At 43.5% G+C, this 23,338-nt stretch overlaps 1 protein-coding gene and 1 long non-coding RNA gene across 2 annotated transcripts in view; one reads left to right on the forward strand and one right to left on the reverse strand.

The window, feature by feature from the left end:
• Positions 1-15,403, reverse strand: part of plxnb2b (plexin b2b) — a 125,648-nt gene extending 110,245 nt beyond the window's left edge. Inside the window, exon 1 of the mRNA XM_023400279.2 lies at positions 14,790-15,403. The gene's annotated coding sequence lies outside the window, so the exon portion shown is untranslated. The remainder of the gene's footprint in view (positions 1-14,789) is intronic.
• Positions 15,404-15,562: 159 nt separating this feature from the next.
• Positions 15,563-17,205, forward strand: LOC147819531 (uncharacterized). The gene is made up of 2 exons (XR_015436831.1): positions 15,563-15,876; positions 16,441-17,205. It is a non-coding gene; the product is annotated as an uncharacterized LOC147819531 (long non-coding RNA).
• Positions 17,206-23,338: the final 6,133 nt, after the last annotated feature.

Below are 23,338 nucleotides of genomic sequence, written 5' to 3' on the forward strand. Positions count from 1 at the left end.
TTATACTCGTGCATGCACACACACTCGCACAACCTCTAAATGGTCTGTTAACCATGTCCACAGTGCAATCAGTGCCAGCTGATGAGCCGTCACCGCGCTAACTAGACCAGGTGAACGCAAAACAACAGCATCTCTAATTCAATTTCTAACTTTGGTGTGTTTGAATTGGGAAACTTTTTGTCAGGCAGCGGCCAGAGAGAGGGAAAAACGCGTTTCCCCCTGGTGCCTTATTATCCTCACCAACACCAGGCAACACGTTTCTCTTCTGTATTCCCTACCTTCTCTGCTGCAGGTGATGATGAGAGTTAGGCTAACAGCAACCAATTAATCTTTCATGGTGCACGTGTTCTTGCTTTTGTTAGGTCTGCTCCATGAAATTGTATGAGACTGCAGCTGTACAATAGAGGGCTGGTGACGCTTTCATCCTCTTCCTTCTTCCTCCTCCTCTTCCTCCTCTCCACTTTTCATTCTCATATTTTGTGAACAAACAGCTGGGTCTTTTTTTTTTCCTTTTTTTTTTGTTTTTGCAAAAGCTATCATTACATCAGCCCACAGGCATGAGCGCTGAGAGCTGCACTCCAAATCACTGATGGAAGCCCAGCTAGCCGAGTCAGAGCTATAGATGAGATTGAATTGAGGATGTGAGTGCTAGGGAGAAGGGTGGGGAGGAGGGTGTGTGTGTGTGTACGTGTGTGTGTGCGCATGTGCGTTTGTGAGTGAAGGGTGGGTTGGACAGTGGGCTCTGGCTATAAGATAATAAACACACAGAAAATCCATGCTCGCATACACGTACAGCAGCGCATGACATGAAGTAATACAAGCACCCGTGTTTTATCTTCATTTAGGCTGTCGGGCTCATCCCCTCGTAATCACAATGATCTTAGGTCACATACACACACCAGCAGCTCTCTCCCGGTCTCTAAAAGACACATACACACAGTGGTGACTAATCACCCATCTGGAGCCGCCATTCCCAGGTCTAAATGACAAAGCGCCTATGCCCACAAATATAGGCTAATGCCCTTCTCAACAAAAGGCTTGAGCTGCATTACAGCCAAGCAGACAGGTCTAGAGGGGAGGGGGGGGCTTATGACCTGGCTCAGACAAGCATGGACAAGGGAGGAAGCAAGTGACATCACAGATAAGGGTGATGTACTTAGGCTAGCTGCTAGTAGCTACATGGAGCTGACAAGTATGTACGTGCTCTTGATTTCAATAACAGCTCCCTGAGTCAAGGGCAGAGAGAGGGCAGAGCCAAAATAGTAGGAAAAGCCATTTCAGTGTGACTAGGCTAGTTTGTGAAGTGAAAAATCCGGTGTGGCTTACCCAGAGGGCTTTGCTGAAACCCTCTCGTCACTAAATATTAGCGTGTTAGCAGTGGCAGGTGCTAGCCACCCCCTCGGAGCAGTCTACGGGGGTAGGGCTTATCCTCCAAATGCCCCAACTACTGTGGAAAACTGTTTCTCAAGCAAAAGCTGGCTTCTGGCTGGCATGATCCAGGTAAGTCTCCTAGTGGTGGTGGGGGGTGGGGGTGGTGGTGGGGGCTGATGCAACCAAAGCCAGGTTCAGAATGTGGGACGAGGTTGGATCAGAGCCAGGAGCCATTAGCGAGCTGTGTGTCTGACACAACGGGCAGAACACGACATTTTCAAAAGGCGTAGAAGGACTTGAACAGAGCCGTGGTGAAGAGTGCTAGGCAGCTGTTTCATTCAGGGCCTCTGATAACAACCCCCTGTTCAGACCGGCTACTGCAAACAGGGCAGGGGGACCGAAAAGCAGCACTAATACAAATCACTTCTTCGATAGTCTACACTGAGCTAAGCAAAAAGTAGTTCACTGGCATTCTCTCATTCGTTTTCTTAGCTGATGAAGCCTCTTGTGGTTCAATGTTTGCAGCTTTAAAGAATTTTAATGTGCTGGCATGCAGTTAGATTAATGTGCGTCTTTACAAAAGAGCATATGACAGTATGGTTAATAAGCAGAAAACACTTTAGCTATCAGGAAGAGACAGCAGTATGAACAGACAAAGATCTAGCTAATGGCCTTAGCCATATCATTTACCGTACAGCCCCTAGCCAGACGCAGGATCACACACTGGCTCCAAAGACAGGGAAGAAGGGACACTTTTATTACTTAAGAGATAACATCCTAAGAATACTTTCTTAGGGATGAGTCTTTGCTCTCAACGCTCACCATGAATCAGCAAACAACTAGCACATCAATTATGAGTGTGGGAAATGAAAACTCAGGGTTATTTAATTCTCTTTTTCTACTTAGTGCTGGACATAACTATGAGCGATGTGACTAACGGATGGAAGCACAGGCACTTAACCCCTACAACACAAGCTTTTTATTTTGTTTTAGGTTTTGTTTTTTAGTTGCAAGAAAAAACTTGGCAATGTGACTCTGATTTCAATTATAAATCCGTGGAACAAAAATGCAATTTAAAATACTGGTGGGAAATCATGTGGCTGTGAGTGGTGCTTGATCTTAACAATCAGTCACAGATTCAAGTGGACTATGCTCCGCTGGCCCACCTATCACATACTGACCATTGCAATCACCAAAAACAACAAGCCTTTATATCTGTGACTGCGGCTCAGTCCCATTAAAAACCCATCACACCCACTACCGCCATGCTACGCTTACTGCGCACAAAACCCATTGCTGTAATTGGTTCCACTGCACCCTTCATGCATTCTGGACGGGCCAACCGGCAAATGCAAACAACTCTGCAGTAACTGGAAAGGAACCAAACTCTGGTCATGTCTCAGTCACAATCAAGCATGACAAATTAGTTTCAAATAATGGGGAAGAAGTGAAAACATGAGGACTGTTTCAATAAGACAAGGGGGGAAAAAAGTAAGGGATGAGAAGGGAGAAGAGGTGAAACAAAACATTGTTCACTGCCTGCTGCAGGAGGCTGGAGGTGATGACAGTTTGACTCTGGGCTGGTGGCAAACCTCCAACACAACACACACTCCATCACCCAACACAAACAGACAGAAAGGTGCGGTTGTGAAGCTGGATCTGTTGTTTCACAGCGACCACAGTGAGGGCCGCAACCATGTCATTACACCCAGCCAGAAAAAGAAGAAGAAGAAGAAGAGCCCCATGGCCTGGAGACTCACAGGAGACTCACAGGAGACTCGACAGAACGTTTGTGTGAGGGTGTTTGACAATGAGAGTAAGATAAACAGAAAGCTGACAAAAAAAAAAGAAAAAAAAGAGTTAGACTGCGAATGTGTTTAAAAGTGTGAACGGATAAAGTATGTGTGCACGGAGGTGGCTGTGTGCCATCAAGGCTCAACTCTAGTTGGAGCGAGCGCTGTGGAGATGTTTGTCATACCAGAGCGAAGAGCGTGTCTGGACTGGGATGAGACTAAAAGAAAATGTTAGCGAGCCCCTAAGGCTCTGACTGAAAACACACTGCCCTCTCTCTTCAACAGAACACACTCAAAGACTGACTCGCAAACTCATGATTTAAAGGAAGGGGGAGCTTAAGGCCACTCATTAGTATATTAAAAAAAGAAAAAGAAATTACAAATGAGAGCAGAGGGCACAAGGAGAAGTTTTTAATGGAAAAAAGTGATTTATAAGCAAAAGTAACTAATTATCACCAGCAAGAGACAATAGAAACTCACAATCACTCATAATTGTTTCTCGGTGTGACATGACTGCAGATAAAGGAAAACTATAATTGATATTCTGAACCGACTTTTGTTAATTAAAGCGCTGATTATTCTGCTAAACAGACTTCGACAACCAGAGGCGCAGCACTGCCCTTTAGAAAAGACACTTGCGCAGCGTTAAACTGAATTCCTGCGAGGCATCAGTTTTTTGGCAGCGCGCTGTTGTCCGGGGATCAGGATGTCCAATGATATGTAAACAAACGCAAAAATGGGAGAGCGGTTTTCATACAAGGCATCCTCAAACCAAGCAATTTTATTTGTTTTCCCCAATAAATGTCAAGCTTTATTAATTGACCGATCCTGAGAGGGACAGAGACTGGAAGGGGTGACAGGCAGGGGAAAGCTATACAGCAGTGTGTGTGGACTAATGTGATTTCATTCCTCTCTGCTCTTGGGGAAGATTGATGCCAAAACCATATACATAGCCATATATAATAAAGCTGAAAAATGTTTGTAATCCTCCTGTAGGAAAAGTTTACAGGAGAAAAAAAAACTGACCTGTAATTACTACAGCATATCTGTGCACTGAGGGGTTTGTGGATTAGAAAGGTTGGACACTGTACATAAGTGGACCTTGGTTTACTGAGAGCCAGGTCTGGATATACAGTATAGTGGAGGCAGTTGAGGAGACAACACTTAATGGAAGTGACAGTCAGCAGATATGCACCAGTCCTCTATATCCACAACCACTGACAGGCCCAGAAAAGAAGTAAAGGAAAAAAAGGAAAATTATAAAAAAAAAACAACATATATATATATATATATATACACACACAAACCCCCACCCCATCTACCGATTATATACAATACACTCTAGCATACCGAGAGAGAGGAAGGGGAGGTGAGGGGGTGGAGTGGGGGAGAGGGGAGTGAATAGACAGGGAGTGCTGCCAGGGCCTACTTTTAGATACCGTGGTTATCAGCAAGAAAAGGAGAGAGAGAAACAAAGAGGAAGTTTACTGACGTTGTTTTATCTGGAAGGGCATTAAACCGAGAGACACACAGGGGACGAGACGGCGAGAGTGAAGAAAAAGACCATTCAGAGGAAAAGGAGAAACTGTCCAAAGTCAGGCAACCCTTCAGAAGTGTCCTATCTCTATAACTCACGGTCACACTCACACACACACACACACACACACACACACACACACACACACACACACACACACACACTATGCCCTTGGCTGAAAGTCATCCCTGGTTCATGGTCGCTGGCTTTGATAGGAGTCCAGGCCGTGGAACGAGTTACTAACGACCCAGAAAGCTGCTCGTCGGGCTATTGGTGCAGCTTGATATGCAGCGAGAGAAGCTGTCGCTGGGATGGAAACTGAATGTGGCCTTTGATAAAACACTCAAAGAGGGATAAAAACAGAACTGGAAGTAGGCAGCCCATTAGGCCAAGATGGAAAGTCGGGTAGATAGGGAGAGCCACGCGACGACGACTGGGGGTAAATCTGTACCTTTCACGTGCTGTCCTTGACCCTGTCAGGTGTGGCTGAGGTTTGCGGTGAGAAAGAGTGTTGGGCACATCACCCCGCAGGTGTGGGCTGGAGAGGGATGAGAGGCATGTTGATGAGGGGACCCCACCAACCCCCCACCACCACCCACCGCCGTCGCCGCCAAACACAGCACCCAGGCAGCCCGCCGGAGCCCACTAATCAGAGAACTTAGCCACTGACCTCTCCACAGGCTCTATACCTTTTAATGAGATCCATGCCTTTGATTCGTCTAGCTGCCTGGAGGGAGAGACAGATCATGCATAAGCTCTCACACTCACATACACACTCACACACGTACACGCAACGTCAACTTTGCCAACTAAAGATGGACACATTCACATCACATTCACTGCTGTGGACACAAAGACACCAGAGATGTACACAGCTGAAATAATGAACACTCTGTAATCCACAACAGCCAAGGGCTCTCATGCGTGTACACACACGCACAGGGGAAGTGGATACACAACCATGGGCCAGAACAAGCACTGCCTGAGAACTAACTAAAGCCAAATAATCAGCACACACGACAACACACAGAATCACACAGACGTAAGCCGAGCCCAGCTCAAGGACACAACACCCACCCTGTTAAGAGAAGGCCGAGGGAGGTGCAGGTGAGACTGGATCCAGACATGCTTGCTCACAGATAGAATTGAATTATTGATCGGCCAACAGATTGTGTTATGAGGAATTCATGGATCCATGCCTGGGCTGTCCAGCTCCCTTAGGGCAGAAGACAGACTGTGCGTGGACTCACTGTACATGTATAAATTTTTCTGTACTGTATCTGTGTTTGTGTGCATGTGTGCTAGGGGAAACCTAAGGCAAGCAGGCTGACCTGGTGGAAGTCCGAAGTATTTTCTGTGGGCAAAGTGGGCAGCGTGAGCTCGCACTCAGACAAGACAGAGCAAACAGTGAATCGATCAAGCTGGCTGGGGTGATGCATACAGAAGGAAGGCCTCACCCTCGCTGCGCTGAGAGGGCTTTAACTGCTCACACACTGAGTGGCTTTTTCATTGGCACTCAGGCAGCAGCACAATCCTCAGCTCTTAATACCAGCAATGGAAAGAGAGGAAATGGGATTTTTATTTGTCTGAGCTCCACGGGTGGTCTGCCGCTGTTAATAATGCACTGAAATACAGGGCCTCGCTTAGCTTGGGGTCTGCTGCTAACATCAACACCAGCCAACATGAGGTGCACGCCATTAGACAAAGGTATGACTGCATTTCATCATGAGGCTGTGGCACCCAAACGGCCCACTTTGACCCAGACACCTTTCAACAGCTCGGGGAAATGGGGAACTGGACGGCGTGACAGAATGTTTTTTTAACGTCACTTTTTCCCCCAGACTTAATCTGGTTCTTCACAAAAATCAGTCTCTAGCCAGGTCATGCTGCTTTAAAGTAAGATAAAAAAAATAATAGGCTGTGAGGCAACAACACAAATATTGTTATTTCATGGACACAATGGCCGAGACTTATGCGTGCGGTAAGGCCTAACAAAAATCCTGTGGATCACAACTCTGCAGACGTAGAAGAAACACCAAATCACTTTAATCCAGTCTAATCAGATTTCCCCGAACTGAAAAAAAACAGACACTTTATCACTCAGAATAACACAATTTTTAACAATCTTGCTGTTCTTTGGTGATTAAGAGTTGTTTTGTTTATGTGCAGAACAGATGTGTGGTTTTAGACTGCCACTCGAGGGGCATAATGTTTTATTTTCAAGTTGGAAGGTGTAGACACATAATAACCCAATGGGACCAAGATGTGAGTTTGTTTTTTTCCATTACCCAAAGAGGAGACCAGCTCCATATGACTAATTAAACGACAGACACAGAGGAATGCGTGATGACAGCCCGACGGCAGACAGGGACTGGAAGTGAAACAGAACAGAACCTGGTTAAAAATAAAAACTCTGGCTAAGGGAGGAGGAGGAGTAGTAGAGACATGACACTGGAAGTGTACTGTTGATCTCAACAGGGAGGGCCACAGAGAGATCTTAATGGAGGCCTGGAGTTGTAGATAAATGGCTACTCTGGCCAGGTCATGCCGCCAGTCGGCACCGGTCCACCAGTAAACAAGCGACGACATGGCCTCTTACACCCCCACTTTGCTTCAATCTGTTATTGGAATGCTGCACACTTCTCCTCCATGTGCAATTGAAATAGGATGAGAGTAAAAGGGGGGGAAAATGCCTCCTGGTGAGACTTGTGTGATTTGGGATCCAATTTGGCAGCGTGTTTTTTGTAAGCATTGTAACCGCAACTTGTTGTCACAGAACGCACAAGCAAGCGGCATTAGGTCGTTCGCTGTGTGGGGAGGAAAGAGACAAGGTCTTGGTAATAAGGTTCTCTAACCCCAGCAGCAGATATACTCCCCTAATGACTGTAATTAAAGAGCCCAGCACCACGGAGGGATCAATGGCGTGGGATCGGCTCAGACGTAGGAGTAGACGTAGCTGCAGGAGAGGGAAGCGACCACAGGGCTGAGTTTAAAAACTTACAGCCTGGACAAATGGTAGGCTAGCGTCTGTTATGAGGGCTTGTAAATATTCAGGCATTCTTACAGGGGCATGTGGCTGCGACTCTGATGTCATTTCTCCACATATCATTCGCCTTAGTTAGAGGCTGAAAAACCCAGTGTGGAGTCAACTGTAAACACAGATCTGTGAAAAGGGGAACACTGGGAAACAGAGTGTCACAGGACGAAAATAAACTGCGCAAGAAGCGCAAGTTATCTGCATGACCATCACATGGCTGAACAGCTGCATTCAGATCAGGGAAGAGAAGTGATGGTGTAGAAAAATGCAGATTCCACGTCTACGTGATTTGCAGACACCAGCATAAAATATCTAACAACTTCCTTTTTCATGGAGAAAAAAGTTGAGAGGGGAAACTACAACTGGGCAGCTTTGAGGCTGCCCAGATGAGTCAGTGAGGAATAATGCATGTCATCATGGCTGCGTGAATAGCAGAGTGGGGCTGGGGGGCAAGCGCAGGCACCCAAGACATAGAGCTATGATGACACCTCCACAGATCTGCATTTCAGAAGACAGCTCTGAGCCCCAGGCAGGTTTGAAGCACCAGGATTAATATCCACGTAGACTATAGACACACTGAGTAAGAACAGACAAAGAACAGAGTTTGAAAAAAAAAAAAAAAAAAGATTCCACAGGAAAAAAAAAGGAAGTTATGGAGCACAAGAGAACAGATAAAGAGAGACTCTGTTCTGCTGATACAGGAAACACGAAAGTATGTTCATAGAAGTTAACATAAACAGGAAGTTATAAACAGAGGGGCAGTTAGTACTTCCACACTGCCCCAGTACTTAAATCATGACTGCCTGACTGGGCATAGTTAAGGTTCCTGTAGATCACCACCAAGCCACAGACATGTCAACTTCTACAGGTCTGCCTCTAGTCGGCCATAACGCTCCAAGTCAACAAGGTCAATGCCAAGGTAAAGGCCTGAGTCATGCCAACGCCCTGCGTGCATCTACTTCCCAAAAAATACAAAACAAAATGTGACACAGCTCATCTCCAGTCTACATTATTTTCACTGTTTTATTACATATTTGCCATTATTCTTTTATCCCCACTGAGTCTCTCTGCTGCTGCACTGGGTGGCTCATTTTCCTGTGGGGATCAATAAAAAAAAAAAAAACTGGGCTCTCAAAAAGCATTACTGTTCCCTTAGAAAATCCAACCTCAGACATTAGCAACCCTTAAATTTTAGAGACGGGTGGTCACCTCAAAATGTCACTCTCTAAGGGTAAGGCCGTATCTTTGGCAGTATTATTGCTGCTACTGAGACCGAGACTGCTGCCACAGTTAAATGGTCAGTCAGTGTACAGATGAGAGGCAACAGAGCCAGTGGCATTTAACTAGATTCTCAGTAACTTTAACAACTGCTGTATGAACAGATTTTAATAGGTCCCTCTTGGATCATAGGCTACCGAAAGGCCACGATACCCACCTCATTTAACAGAGACAAGGACACGACGCTGACCAAAAAAATGATTTCATTTTCATAATATCGTTTTCTTTGTGAACTGTAATAAAGGCGGACAACATCGCCTTTACACTGTATTATCACAGCTTGATGTGGGCTCTGTGGAAAAAAATACACTAAATGATATATAAACTGTCTATAATGTGCTCCTGAATGTCAGTTACATGTGAGCTCTGCTTCACAATTTCATTCATTCAGCCAACGTTAGAATTCATTTTAAAGACATAATGACCAAGAGCTTTTAAAAGGAGGCCTGCAGGCTTTACACTGACAAGCACAGGTATGTGTGAAGAACATCTCCTCTTTCCACCATGAGAACTTACCTGACTTTGAATTTTGATTGAAACAGACAACCAAGAGACGGACACCCAACCTCCAGCAGTGCTGCCACCCCCATGTCCACTTCCAGCTGGCAGCAGATTTCAGCAGATGCCAGTGATAATAAGGACAGCATATGTTTCCTCAAGATCTAAATTGCCATTGCTATTTTAGACCACAGTCTGCCTATAGATTTTATTCATGTTGTTAAAACGTAATTCTGAAGTACTCTAAATACTAAGTAGAAATGATCGAAATGAACATTTTTACAATTCATTTATGATTTTATACCAGTTAAAATTATAAATCTGGGACTCTTTAACATACCTGGCAGCCTATCTAGAATTATTTCCTTGTATGTATAAATAAATAAATAAATAGCTGTCTCTAGCGAAAGTGGAAATAAGGGCAGTAAACACTGTGATTCTCCTTTTTTTTCAATTAGTTGTTCATGCCAACAAACACAGCACGTGTGCTGGTAACAAAACAAAGTATTTTTTTAAAGCACCATTTATTTGTATTAAGGTTGTCCGGAGTTGTACACTGTAAGTGAGTTACTTCCTAGTTCCACGAGGATCATTCATCTCCCCTATAAAGTTACACTTGCACAGACCATCCATCTATGTCTTCCTTGGTTTGCCACATTATCTTCTCCCTTAGCTCTATCAGGTTGGTGTGACCTTCATCTCCAGCTGCTGCCAGTGCACTGACCCTTCCTGCATCTGTCACCCACCAGTCCTGGCGGGGGCTCAGTACTTCATAATTAATCGCTCAGTGTACATGAACAAAAAAAAATTTTTTAAAAAAGCAGAGGACCAACACTCGATGGCAACTACCAAATTAACATAAACCAGCTGGATGTCATATTAACTGTAAAGCAGAGGTGATAATTAAAAATGATCTTGGCAGGAGTAAATTGGTCAGTTTGAGGATTAACTGTGAAATGACTCACACAGATAAAAATGAATTGCACCCTCTGGTTCCCTAGCTCGGATTAAATGGCACTCAACATAGAGCAACTCTCAGTCAAGAACAAAAAGTGCAGTGAAAATACATTACAGGTGGAATAAGTGGCTCTACACACAGTTTCCATTATTCCTCTACGACTGTAAGCCTAAGTCCATTCCAAACCCAAATCTCTGAGAAAGATATATCAGCAAGCTGCCAAATCCTGCACAGGCACCCTCAATTTGCACAGAAATGAAGCGGCGACTCATCTTCGATATGTTAAAGTCTGAGATATCTGAGAGTCCTCTTTTCATCATAAAGCAAAGGAGCTGGACTAAACATCGCCCGTCACATTACACTGATTGAAGCAGGCACGACCAACTTCCCTCTCAAGTGTTTAAATGGACAGCATTTTGATAGCAATACGTGCCAGACTCAATTACCAAAGCGAAAAATAAATTAGCTTCCTGCTCTCTCTTCTCCTGCCAATACAAGCCTTGAGAAGAAAGCATCTGAGTAAGATTTCCCAGGGTAGGAATCAAGGTGACCCCCCTCACTCTCATTGCTGCTGATAAGTTTTTTAGATACCTGCTTCTTTTGTGTCAGGCTGAGATGCCTGACTGGGTGTGAACTTTTGCCAGTGGTCTGAGTAGGTGGGCTGGATGACATGCCTCCAGTGTGCAGGTAGCATCAAAAGCCTCTGCGATACTGTGTCTCTGTCAGCCTGTCAGTTCAGCTGCCATGGCGAAGTGGGTGGATGGGGGGGTGGGGGGGGGGTTTGCTGAGGCAGATGTCTGTATTGTGTATCCATCACTGGCGTTCAGTCCTCCGCTATGCAACCCCAAGGCTGCTGACAGCCAACACCACTGTTGTTCCCAAAAATGCCTTTTGAGCAGCAATGGAGATCATGTTTTCACTTTTTTTTTTTTTTCTCAAACAGCTGCCTATATCGCATCAACAGTCTACCTCTCTACTTTTTTTTTTTTAAATATTAGGATGTCTCAGTTCTCCTGTAGAACATCCTGCCCACAAACTCTCAACCGAGCAATTAAGGCAGCCCCCCCCCCCACCTGAATCATTTATCTCTTTCAGGAGAGTGAGCATGTTTACAATATTCATCATGTTCCTCTTACTCATTCTCCGAGCGCTGGGAGCGTCAAGAAAGAGTCACAATGGTTAAAGGTAGAGGTAAGAGCATAAGAAAAGCAGTGTGGACAGCAGCAGCATGAGTCGGCAGCAGCGTGGGGAAGAAAGTAAGCCGCAATGGGGTTGAGCGCATGATGCGGTGGGTCATGGACATGGCATGAAAGACAGTGGGGGTTAAGAAAGCGTCATGGTTGTTTTAGAGGTAAAGGTACGTCCCGCTGAGCCAAACCTGACCACGATGTCTGGGGCTGAAGTGCTTAAACCCTGGGTTTCAGTGAAGTGAAAGCTGAATGAGGGGGTGGGTTGGTGCCAAGCTACTATCCTCTGCCACAAAGCCCATCTCATATCCTGCTGCTGGGGGAGTTAGCACGAGAATTAGCATGATCACACCCTGTAGGTCTGTCAGACATCAGCCCTGTTATTATCTCTGATCTCAAGCACAAAAGTACAAGGAGGGGGAAAGAAAAAAAAAAGTGTTGAGTAGCACGGCTGGTGAAGGTTTGGTGTGTGAAATACAAACAACACCATACTGGAGCAAGAGGGCGGGGTAAAGAAAGGAAAGCTTTTGAGGTGATAGTTTAGGACAAGGCCATGAAATCCAAGGGCATGGGTGGCAGCTGTAAAACCCAACGGAGATAAGATCAGAAATCCACCTCAGCATGACGTCCCTTCATCATAGGATAATCCTCAGACATGAAAAGACGAGCATATCTGCAATCTGAAGGAAATCTCTATTCCCCAGATTCTTCGGCTGTCTAATGCCAAGCTGACACGCCCTTCACGCATCTGGCCACATTTCCCTGACGCCTATGTGTACCTTAGATAAGCAAGAGGAACAAGGTAATGCATATGGCTCTTTCTCATGTGCACCACACCTGTTTTATGACCAGCAAGTTTACAAAGTCCACTCTGAACAGAGGAAATGTTGGTCACAGAGTACGTAACAGTCACCGTTTTATAATGAAAGTAGGTCTAACAGACAGCAGTGTAATAATGGTTTAGATTGCATCTTGTTTTTAGTAGGGAAAGAGAAAAAAAAGGAAATGAAGTTGTCATTTGAAATGAGCCAGTTGCAACGAACCAGTGGCATACACACAGTTCATGTATCAGTTAGTTCAGTGCTGTTTTTCTGTTTGCAGGCTGCAGACAGGAGGCATGGGATTGCTTGTTGCTTACAAGGATTATGGTTTTATTTTCAAAATGAAAATGACAGAAGTCAGTAATCCAATGCAAAGGAAACAAAAGAGACTAGGGGATGGGTTCAAATTCATTTGACCTCAAAAATACTGCAACACTCTCTGAAATGTGGTGCAAGCTTCCAGGAGATGGCATGGTTTAAATTATCTGAGAAAACTGTGTAACACTAAAAAGGACAGGATGAACTCTGGCTTACCCAAAACATGCAGGAGCTTAACAGCTGAGTGCTCACTGGCCAACAATTCACTACCTCAGTTTCTCAGTTGGTCAGAGGCTATTTTACTGGATCCAAAAATACTTAGAGTGGATCTCACCACAAAGTTTCATTTCCAGAGCCAACGGCCTATTACCAAAAAAAAAAAAAGAAAAAAGAAGAAGAGAAAAAAAGGGGGGACTCATGGAAATGCCTGCTTTGTTTGTTATTTTCTCTGCTCCCTTGTATTACAGGGTATCAGCCTGCATTCGGCTTTTTGGGATTGTTTTGCAGAATTTTCAAACACTAACATGACCTGAATGAGAATTGTCTCCTATTCGCTTGCCCTGAAAAGAGCATCTATGATGAAGAAGTGTGGTACGTTTGTCTTTTTCACCCTTGCGGGGGAACAGGAGAAAACATTTATCACCACTCTCCTGCGCGCAGATAAGGTGTCTCTATTTATTCAGAGTGGAAGAGATAAACCCTGAATGAAGCATTGTGGGGCAGAGAGAGAGAGACAGAGAGAGGGAGAGAGGGAGAGAGAGAGAGAGAGAGAGATGGTGGAAAGAGGGAAAGGACAAGGAAGCAGCTTGGTTTTCAATTGCTTGTGTGTGTCCATATGAGCAGATGGCATCTATTGGAAAACCATCCCTGCTCAGTCAGGAGACTGGAGGCTGACCCCATGCTCTAACCCCTTTCCAGCCACCAATACTCACACCAGCAGTCGCCTTTCCTGCCTCCATGTGCCCCCTGCCCGCAATAATCCATTCCCACTATGAGACTGTTTGTATAACGTTATTTAATGGGAATAATCCCCAGGAGACGGAGCATCCTAAGTACGGTAGGTCTGCACACAAGGGGGGCAGAAGATGGCAGGGGCTGCAAATAAAAGGACGATTTAGAAACACAACAAGGCAATACAGTGGTCTGTTGAGGGCCGCGCCAGGGACTGAGAGATACAGAACTGCACAGGAGATTCAACAGGGACATGAATAGTGCTTCTGTCTCCTTGTCCTCCACAAGAGAGACAAGACAGAGAGAGGGGGGGTTGAGGAAGAAGGGAAAAGGAAAAACAAACAGAAGGCAATGCTCACTACTACCTCTGTCTTCTCAGCTGTTGATGTACAGACTACTGTCCAGAGGTGAGGAACACAGTTCACATGCCCATTTCTCACTGAAATTGCCTGTGTAAGGGGACAGACGGCTCCTTGTGAGGTGACCGGGCAGATGCTGTGGCTGCAATGCTCCTGAGATGAAATGCATGGTGTAGAGAAGAGCATGTCTACAGCCCAGCCCCCCCCCCAAAAAAAACACACAGCTGTTGAGTTTAACAGTACAGCAAGTTTGCACCCCGGCAGGCATGACTTACAACTACGAAGTGTTTCAATGTCACATTTCATCATTTCACTACAATAACGCCGCTGTACGTTTTGTTTTAACTGTTTAAAAAAAAAAAAAAAGCTACAGTGTTTCCACATAATAATGTCTTGCGTATTATGACACTTCCACGCGTCTTTGTTTGAAGGGTATTTCCAGGGAACACAACACTTTCGGAGCAGCAAAATAAGAGCGATTGATGAAAACAATAACACGCAGAGAACAGCAGCGTCCCTGAATGAGGCTTCCGCTTCCACGCCGTATCAATAAGGCGTAGAATAGGCTATAAAAACTTAGTGCTCACATTCAGAATAATTACAAGTATTACTGTTAAACGCTGAAGTAAATAGTCCCATTCCCACTTTGACGGGATGCACCAGCTTCACCCCGAAACTCACCTTGGAGGAAAAGGAGCGAAGAGAGTAGTTGCACAAACGCGAACAGCCCAGATAGTGAAGAACAGCTCCTGGTGAAATTATATAGCATATATATACATATATAAAAAAGAAATAAGTCCAAAAGCAAGTTCACATTTTACTCTGGTCACACGTCCTGTGAGGGGTTTCAGAAAAAGGCACTACTCCGTAGAAAAAACGGGCTACTTGGGTTGACCGGATTGTCAATTCCTGTTGAAAGGCGACACAAGCAAGTCCTCCACAAAAGAGTCTCTTCGCAGGATATCGGGGACTTTCTCCACGCCCAGGTGCCGAGTCACATGGTAATTTCCAGGTGTGTGTAAGTGTGTGTGTGTGCATGTGTGTGTGTGTGCGTGTGTGTGTGTGTATGCGTGTGTCTCCAGGAGCCGCGGCTCAGTTGGCAGGGACACACCTGTGGGATCCGATCACGCGTTCGCCTTCACTGTCATCGCGTTTGGAAATCGGGAGGTTGTACAGAGGGAGGAGAGAAAAAGGGAAGAGAGGCAGGGAAGGGAGGGAGGGAGAGCGAAGCGCGCACTGAAGGAGAACCGACGCGGCCGTGTACAGAGAGGAATTATTCCCCTCCCACTCCGCTCTCACCGCCGGCAAAGCCTGTGTGTGTAGAGACAACAAGCGGCAAGTAGTAGGCTAGAGGAGTGAGGGCTGAGGGGGGAGGGAGAGGGGAGAGAGGGGGGGCAAGTTGTGTCGTCTGTTCGCCGACGCACCGAAATATTTCCGCGGGCGGTGTGAACGGTGTGGCAGCAGCCCCGAGCTGAGCTGAGCTGAGCTGTGGTTCTCAAAGTGTGGTCCGGATCCAACAGGAGACTTTAGGGGCGGTTCCAGGTCATTCCAGGCAAGACCAGGAATATTTACAATGGTTTCATGAACGTTCCCGCCCCAGCCAAAGTAGACAATATAGCCTACACAGTTACATAATGCTGTCAAGACATACCATAACAGAAAGGATTGTTTTCCCAATGAAACATAAGGAGACAGTTCCATGAAATAACTCGTCTGTTAACTTGTTGATCCATGACAAGTTTGCGCAGCCCGAGGGAAAGCTTAAAAGGTCAGTTCACCCAAATCACAAAACTAAAAACATTTTCCAACTCATCCTGTGGTGCTGGTGGGGTTGCGGGTGAGATACAGATAGTTCCGGTGTTATTTGCAGACAGTTTAAAAAAAAAAAAAAAGAGTGTAAGCGAGGCTAGACTGCTGAGTGGAGACACTTAACACCAGAATAACCCAGTAAGACTTCCCCCACCCATTTCTGACTTGTCATTGTATCAAAGGTGTTAGTAATTACATTAACAATGGCTCTTTTCTATTAAAGTGTCCTTCCAAGTCAGGACAGTGAGGCAATGAGCCAACATCCATTGTTTGAGGACCAAGAAACTAAAGGAACTAAATGGAATTCAGTCATTATAAACTTTCTTATTTACATCAGCTTTAGCATGTCGAAATGTTCTCTGTGAAAAAGACATAGAGAGGCACAGGGCTATAGTTTTTGCTCTACATATGCAGGTTTAAAGATTGTGTGATAACTCTAAATGTATATCAGGATTTACCCACATTATGAGGTTTATTTCATGTCTAGCTTGTGTGTAATTGTTGAATATGAATTCCCCCTCAGGTCTGCAGCCCCACCTCCCCTCAAACAATACGGAGGACATGACCTCACCGTCCAAGCAGCTACAGCCACTCCGTTGGAGGTGCTCACAACAACTAAAAACATGGCATTTGAAAAACAGCTCAGAGCACGTGTCCATCCAGAAACCATCCCACGTTTACTCAGGATAATCTACAGCCATCACTGTGGAAAGCTTTTATCATATATTGCCTTTGAAAGGATAAATGGTATTCACAGTGGAAACTTTTGGCAGGTTTGTCTGTCAGTTATCCAGACAAAGACACACTGCTGTTGAGTTTTTTTTTTTTTTAAATGTCATGTCTTGATCCTTTGAGCATCACCAACAAGTTTCCATTCACATCCACTGTATTGTCGTGGCAGCAGAAGCTTTAGCAGCTTTTATAGTTAAACAAAAAAGGAAACCAAAACTTAAAACTGCATCACAATTCATTTTGTCTCAGGTGTGCTAACTTTTTATTATGATTATATAAACTAATAGCATTATCACTGTGGTCTTGTCTCTATGTTGCATTGTTTGTGCTATTATGATGATGCAGTGCAATGTAAATTATGTTGTACCGGTCTCTTCCTGCATCTTTAACATTCAGGTTTCATTTTAAATTGTGTAATTTATCTAAAAGCCCACCAATAACTGTAAATGAGCTGTCACTTTAAGCTCTACGTGCAACACATTTGCTGTATTTTAAGTGACTGAATGTAATTGCGCTTTCCCTGTCAATTAAACCACAAAATAAAACATAAATAAACCATCGGTATTTCATGGAAATGAACACAGATTAGTGTGAAAAGGGAATTTGGGGATATTGATTGGTTTAAAAATATTTTCAAAAGCAACCACCCCTCAGTTATTTATATTTCACTGAGCCCCATTTGACTATGTCCTTACAAGAACTGTATTAGAAGTCATTATAACACAAATTATTGGTGCGCTCGCTGTACCTTGGCTGCTGAATCGTTAATCACAAGAAGTATAATTTTGCAGCTCTTAAATCTAGTTAAGTGTAATCATCTTTTATTGTCATGTGAATATGTAACAACCTTTGAATCAAGCCATATGCTTTAGGTTTTTGTTTAGTAGGAAATTTGCAGTTTTTTTGACACATTCATGCAGAGAGAGGCTAAAAGTTTCTTTGATTTCAAATATGGGCCATATGTGTGTAAGTACTACTCCAGCTTGCTTCTTTCTATCCCCATCCAAGAGGTTATATGAATAGCTTATTTTTGCCTTAGAGCCTAATATCAGATAACGCTGCAATTTGGCAGACTGAGTTTTGTGACTCCGAGTCATGCCTTCTTGTGTGGCTGGGTGTCAGTTTTGTTAGTGATTTATGGGCATGCAAATGAGGCTGTCTGTATGGAGAGATGTGCTGCCTTTGCCCAGTGGGCCCCTGGAGCAGAGACTGGAGACTGTGTGGGTGTGAGTCAGTCCCTAACTGCTGACACAGGCACGACGCTGGCAGAGATTCACAGAGCAAGATGGGGAGATGGCCTTCACAGGTCCTCACATTGACTGATGAGATCAAGGAGAAAGTAGGCCAAGCCAAACAAGTGTCAGGCAAACAGACACCCTGAGATAGAGTGAGAGAGACAAACACTCCCCAATCACAAATAGAGCTGGGGGAGTGGAAAGTGGCGGCGTAGAGCCAGGTTGTTTTGGGTCTGAGTTCAATATGTCCAAACCTGTTTGTCTAAAGAGTAATGAGGCTGCTGAGTCTTGGAACATGCTAGCCCAGGGGATGTCAGTAGCCAGGAAAGGCCAAGTCAAGCTCTCTAAATTCACTAAAGTGGAATAGAAGTTCACTTTGTCCTACTAGATAGCCTGAGTGTGATGACATTTTGATCAATGCGCTTATACCTTTCCCGCAGCTTGCCTTTATGTTGCTTGAATAGTGATGATCTGTTATCATGCTGGTGTCAAACAGTACCATTTTTCATATAGTGTCCCTCAGCTGGTCCAGGCTGTAAAATGTTTGACTATCAACATATTACACAACCTAATTTATGATAGAGCATTCCAGTTGTCCATAATGATGTAGTGGCCAAATCAGATTCAAGGTTCATAGTTCAGAGTCTGTCTGCCATGTGGTTAGACTGCCCTCTATAGGTGGTGGCTTATATTGTTTCATTTAATATCAACCTCATTAACACAGGAACTATTTAGCTGCATATGACCATGTAATAGATTGTCGATAATGTGGCTTTATGCAGCTGTAAGGACATGTCTATGTGTTTATTAATATACAGCGTTGCCAGCAATTAGAACTTCTCCCGTGATGACAAATATTAATACAATTGTGTTTTACAGTATTGCCATTCATCATCTGTTTATATACCGGCCTCCAGGGGGAGTTATAGTTGTCTGTTGTTATAACAATTACTGAGCACTTACAAATACAATATAGTGTTATTCAATATTTATATACTGCTTATAAATGCTAAACATGGGGACTTAATGTAAAGTTTTGCCAACAGAATTAACTGTTAGTTATACATTTTATTCACACCTTCATTGTGTGTATACTGTGTGTACCGTAAAGACAACAACAGTACAATTAACAAATAGATAAATCAACAGCTCTCTGACTTGATTTCCAGACATTAAGACTAGTATGTATTGCAAAATACTGTATTGTATTGCATTATATTGTTCTAATGCTGTGTAACACCCTGTGTAGCTCTTGCCGTGTGACCCTTTCCCCAGACATTCATGTCACATTTAGCTGATATCTTTTCATATGGTCACATATAACAGGTATTGTACAATACAACACCTGTTATATGAGCTGTACATAAGGCATTGAGGCATGACTTGTTTCTGAATTGATTTATATGATTAAGTAAACAGTTTGCATTTTCACAGATGTGGTTTTGAATAAATTATAAGCATATAGTCCCATATAATAAAGGATTTTATGTAAGATAAGTAAATGGTTATCGAGGGCAGACAACATTAGCAACTTAATTAGGACACTGAGGCATATCTGAGTATAATCAGTAAGTCATCACCAATGCTATTACTGCAAAAGATGACTTTTACAGATATTACATATAAGAGGTAAGGTAGGGTTAAAGTTTAGGAGGTATTTTGGTAATTTTCACTAACTGTTGGTTTATGCAGACTTTATGCAGTAATTCTTCACTAAGAAACATAGGACTTTCAGAGATGTGTGCCGTAAATAACAGACATAAGACATCATCACAGCATCGCTGCATTCATTTTAGTACAGGTGTCGACACTGGGAATATAAATGCCATGTTAGTCTCCTGCTCAATGCATCTAATCACACATTCAGTGAAGGGAAATGTTACATTACTCTGAACATTCTCAGTGTAGGTGGAGGCTGCCAGATAAACTGTAGTAGCAAATCTAAAGCTGCAGGGATAATATAAGGAGTAGTTTGCAGACACAGGAGTGAATGGTAAAGATGTGAAGAAAAACTCGACGGTGAGGTTATGTAGAGCGTTAGCATAAGGAACACTTTGATTTGAATGTCTTTCTGACCTACCTAAGTGTGCCTCCAGCTGTCAATATGACTTATACGTAATTACAGAGGAAGGGAGGGATGTGTGAACAACTGAGCTATGGCTACTGTATCCAGAGCTCAGATCCTCCACAAAGGCATGTGCGACAAGGCGACATCAGGTTTGGCATAAAACGGACAGACAGGCTTATGGTGCCATTCTGACTCAGTCTGGGAATAACCACAAGCTGGGAATAGCAGGGTGGCAGCAGTGTGTGGGTTGGTGTGAACAGTCTGCAAGCATGTGTGTGTGTGTGTGTGTGTGTGTGTGTGTGTGTGTGTTGGAGAAATAGAAAGAATATTTGAATTTGAAGATTGATATTTAAAGATGCAAATTGAGTGGGGAATGTCTTACAGATATATGTAATATATATGTAGATGTAGACAGTATTTTCACATAGCTGTGCGGCATTGAGGAGTGAAACTAAGATACTAATGAAACACTGTGTCTTTGACCTTGAAGTTTGGGGGTGGGAGACTAAAAGGCACCATGAGCGACATTTGTCTTCTCTTATCAGATGTCCCCTTGCACTGGCTGAGCTGTCACTTTACCCAAGAAAAATGTCATTGTTTTCCCCTCTCTGCTCATAACACAATCTAATCACAGTTTGCCCAGCTCATCCTGTATTGTCCAGGTGGCCCCACTCTGAGAGGGAACAGAGGGACTCTCAGCATCTATAAATGTCCTTAACCAGGCTGATGTGATGTCGCCCAGATTACACAATGGCTTGTGTACATCCTTCTACACAACCCGCTGTAGTTAAACAAATACACACACACACACACACACATACACACACACCTGCTTGCTTGCACACGTTTACACAAAATGTGTAACATATCCATTCCCTCTTGAGTCAGTGATCAGTAACTCAAAGAGGTTGTGTGTCCTTCACAAGGTCTGTAAAAGTGTGATTATGGGGAGAAAGCTGAACTGTGTGGTCTAAGCTGGATCAGCCTAGTTGGCACATACACAGTCCACAGACTTAGCTGACAAGCTTACATTTCCCCAACCCAAAACAGTCTTACTTAACCTACTATGAGCTGATCCACATGGTGTACGTTGGGTGAGATCATGACCTGAATATGACTGAATATGAGGGGCTTTTTGTGTCTCTTTTTTGAGCCCTGTGATTGATAGTTAAGGGGGGAAATATCTCTCAGCCAGTTGAAGACTATAGGCTGCCCACTGAGCCCCTTTTGGTTGGCATGGTATTATGTGGGCTACCCAGCAGCCTGTGCTGAATGGCAAAAACAGCTAAGCCATCTGTTACACTCTATTTTCATCTCTCTGCCTACCAGCGGGGAGAGCCACAGCCCAAAGGGATTTCAACTACTCTCACAGACCACTTTTTGTTCAACAGGTCAAGTCTAAGCCTTGCAGTCAGGGACCACCAAAACAGACCTCACTTCAAGGCATGGCCCAGGTGATTACAAAACCCCACACCTCGCTTGACTGGGCAGAGCTGGTGATAAAGGGGAAAATACTAATACAAAAAAAGTAATCAGGTGCCTCAGAGAATTAGAAGAGATTATTACTGTCACAGTTGTTAAATGACCATAACCCAATGTGTCCTCAAAGGCTTTTTAAGCCAGGTTAAATGGATCATCTTGTGAATTGAACTCTGTCCATGTAATGTTTTTCTTGGGTTGAGGAAAGAGAAATTTGGGCTTTCCAGGTGAGGATGAAACAGAGGCTGGCAGGATTCATTTGAGATTACTTGGCGCAAACATGGTGTAATCCCCTTATCTGCGTACTTACCTGTCCCTGACAGTGATCCAAGCCTACCTCTACGAGCCTCATTGGCCTGACATTCTGGCAGCAGCAAATCCCTGTCTAATGTGTCAGCCCAGGCAGCTTTAACACCTGGCACGCCAATGCTTATCTGCTGAGCACCCAAAAGCACCTGCATTATCCCACTGAAGCTTCACAACAAGTGAAAGGGCCTCTAATATCCACACAGTGAAATTACAGTTTGTGTCATACCACAAACACACAATGTGCAAAGTGTATACCATTAGTAAAGGCTTATGACCAGATCAAAATACACATACAGTATCAGACACCCCTCATTTTCCCCTCCTCTTTCCTCATAGCTGTCTCCTAGAGGATTTTACAACTAATAGATCTGGCTTATTATTTTTAAATAAATGCATGGTCTAGCCCCTGTTAGTATTACTGGGTTACTGCATCCCTCTTCAACCCATCATTTTAGGACCTTCATTAAAACTTTGTAGTTAATCCCTTGATCCAAACTGATGATCAAATATGACCAAAAATACTGTCATGGTCCCCAGACCTATGCTCTTCAGGGTGAAATTTCTACATCAGCTCTGTGCACTATTTATATATTTCTGAAAACTGTGCTTGTTAATCTGGGCAGCCTTCTATGAGTTTTTTTTGTCTTATTTGTTTTTCTGTTGCAACTCTGAAATAAATGGATCTGTAACCTTTAGAAAGGTGTCATAATATTGAAATGAGAGGATGAAGGGAGAAAAAAAAAGAAATATGACTAATTTAAACAGGTGAACATAGGAGTAATTGGCTAAAACCATGAGTCACCACTGCTAACAACAGTACAGCTCTGTTGGAAAAATATACACTTTCCTAACGAGCTCACACCTCTTTCTCAGGGATATTAAATATTCAAAGTCATATGCTGCCATAGCTGATAGTCTATAATCATCTCTGGCTCAGTGCCTGAAATTAATGGGTTTTGTTTAAGGCAATATTACAAAAGGAAATTCATTACACACATATATAGTGTATATAGCACCAGTAAAAAAAAAAACAAACAGGGAGTTGGTCAATCAATTTAAGGTCTTGTGTTGATGTCTGTTTCCTGTCAATATGCACCTTAACCTGAACCAAACCTTAACCTAGATCTAAACAGTTATCTCTGCAATACTTAACAATAACCTGACCAAAGCCCCAACCCAATTACCCTCCCATGGAGCTCTGGGGTAAAATTATGTAGCTGGGCCTATTGACCATCATATACATGACAGTTACATAATTTCTACAGGCAATGAATTGGCAACAATTGTGATAGCTGGTTAAAATTTTAAATAATTTTTAAGCAAAAATGCCAAACAGGTATTAGCTTCTCAAATATGAATACTTGTAGTTTCCTTATTTTATATGATAATAAACTCAACATCTTTGGGTTGTTGACTATCAGACAGTATACGCAAGATATCAACTTGAGCTTTTTTTATTGACATTTTGTAGAGTTAACAATCAACACTTATAGAAATAATTTTCAGCTATAACTATATATAATGTTATATAATACAAATAATGAAGATAATCATTGGTTGCAGCCTTACAGTACTTCTATGATAGAGTAACACTAAAC

The sequence above is a fragment of the Seriola lalandi genome, unplaced genomic scaffold (assembly GCF_002814215.2).
Source record: "Seriola lalandi dorsalis isolate HSWRI2012SDOR001 ecotype SW California unplaced genomic scaffold, Sedor1 jcf7180002052274, whole genome shotgun sequence".
In the NCBI taxonomy this organism is placed as follows: Eukaryota; Metazoa; Chordata; class Actinopteri; order Carangiformes; family Carangidae; genus Seriola; species Seriola lalandi.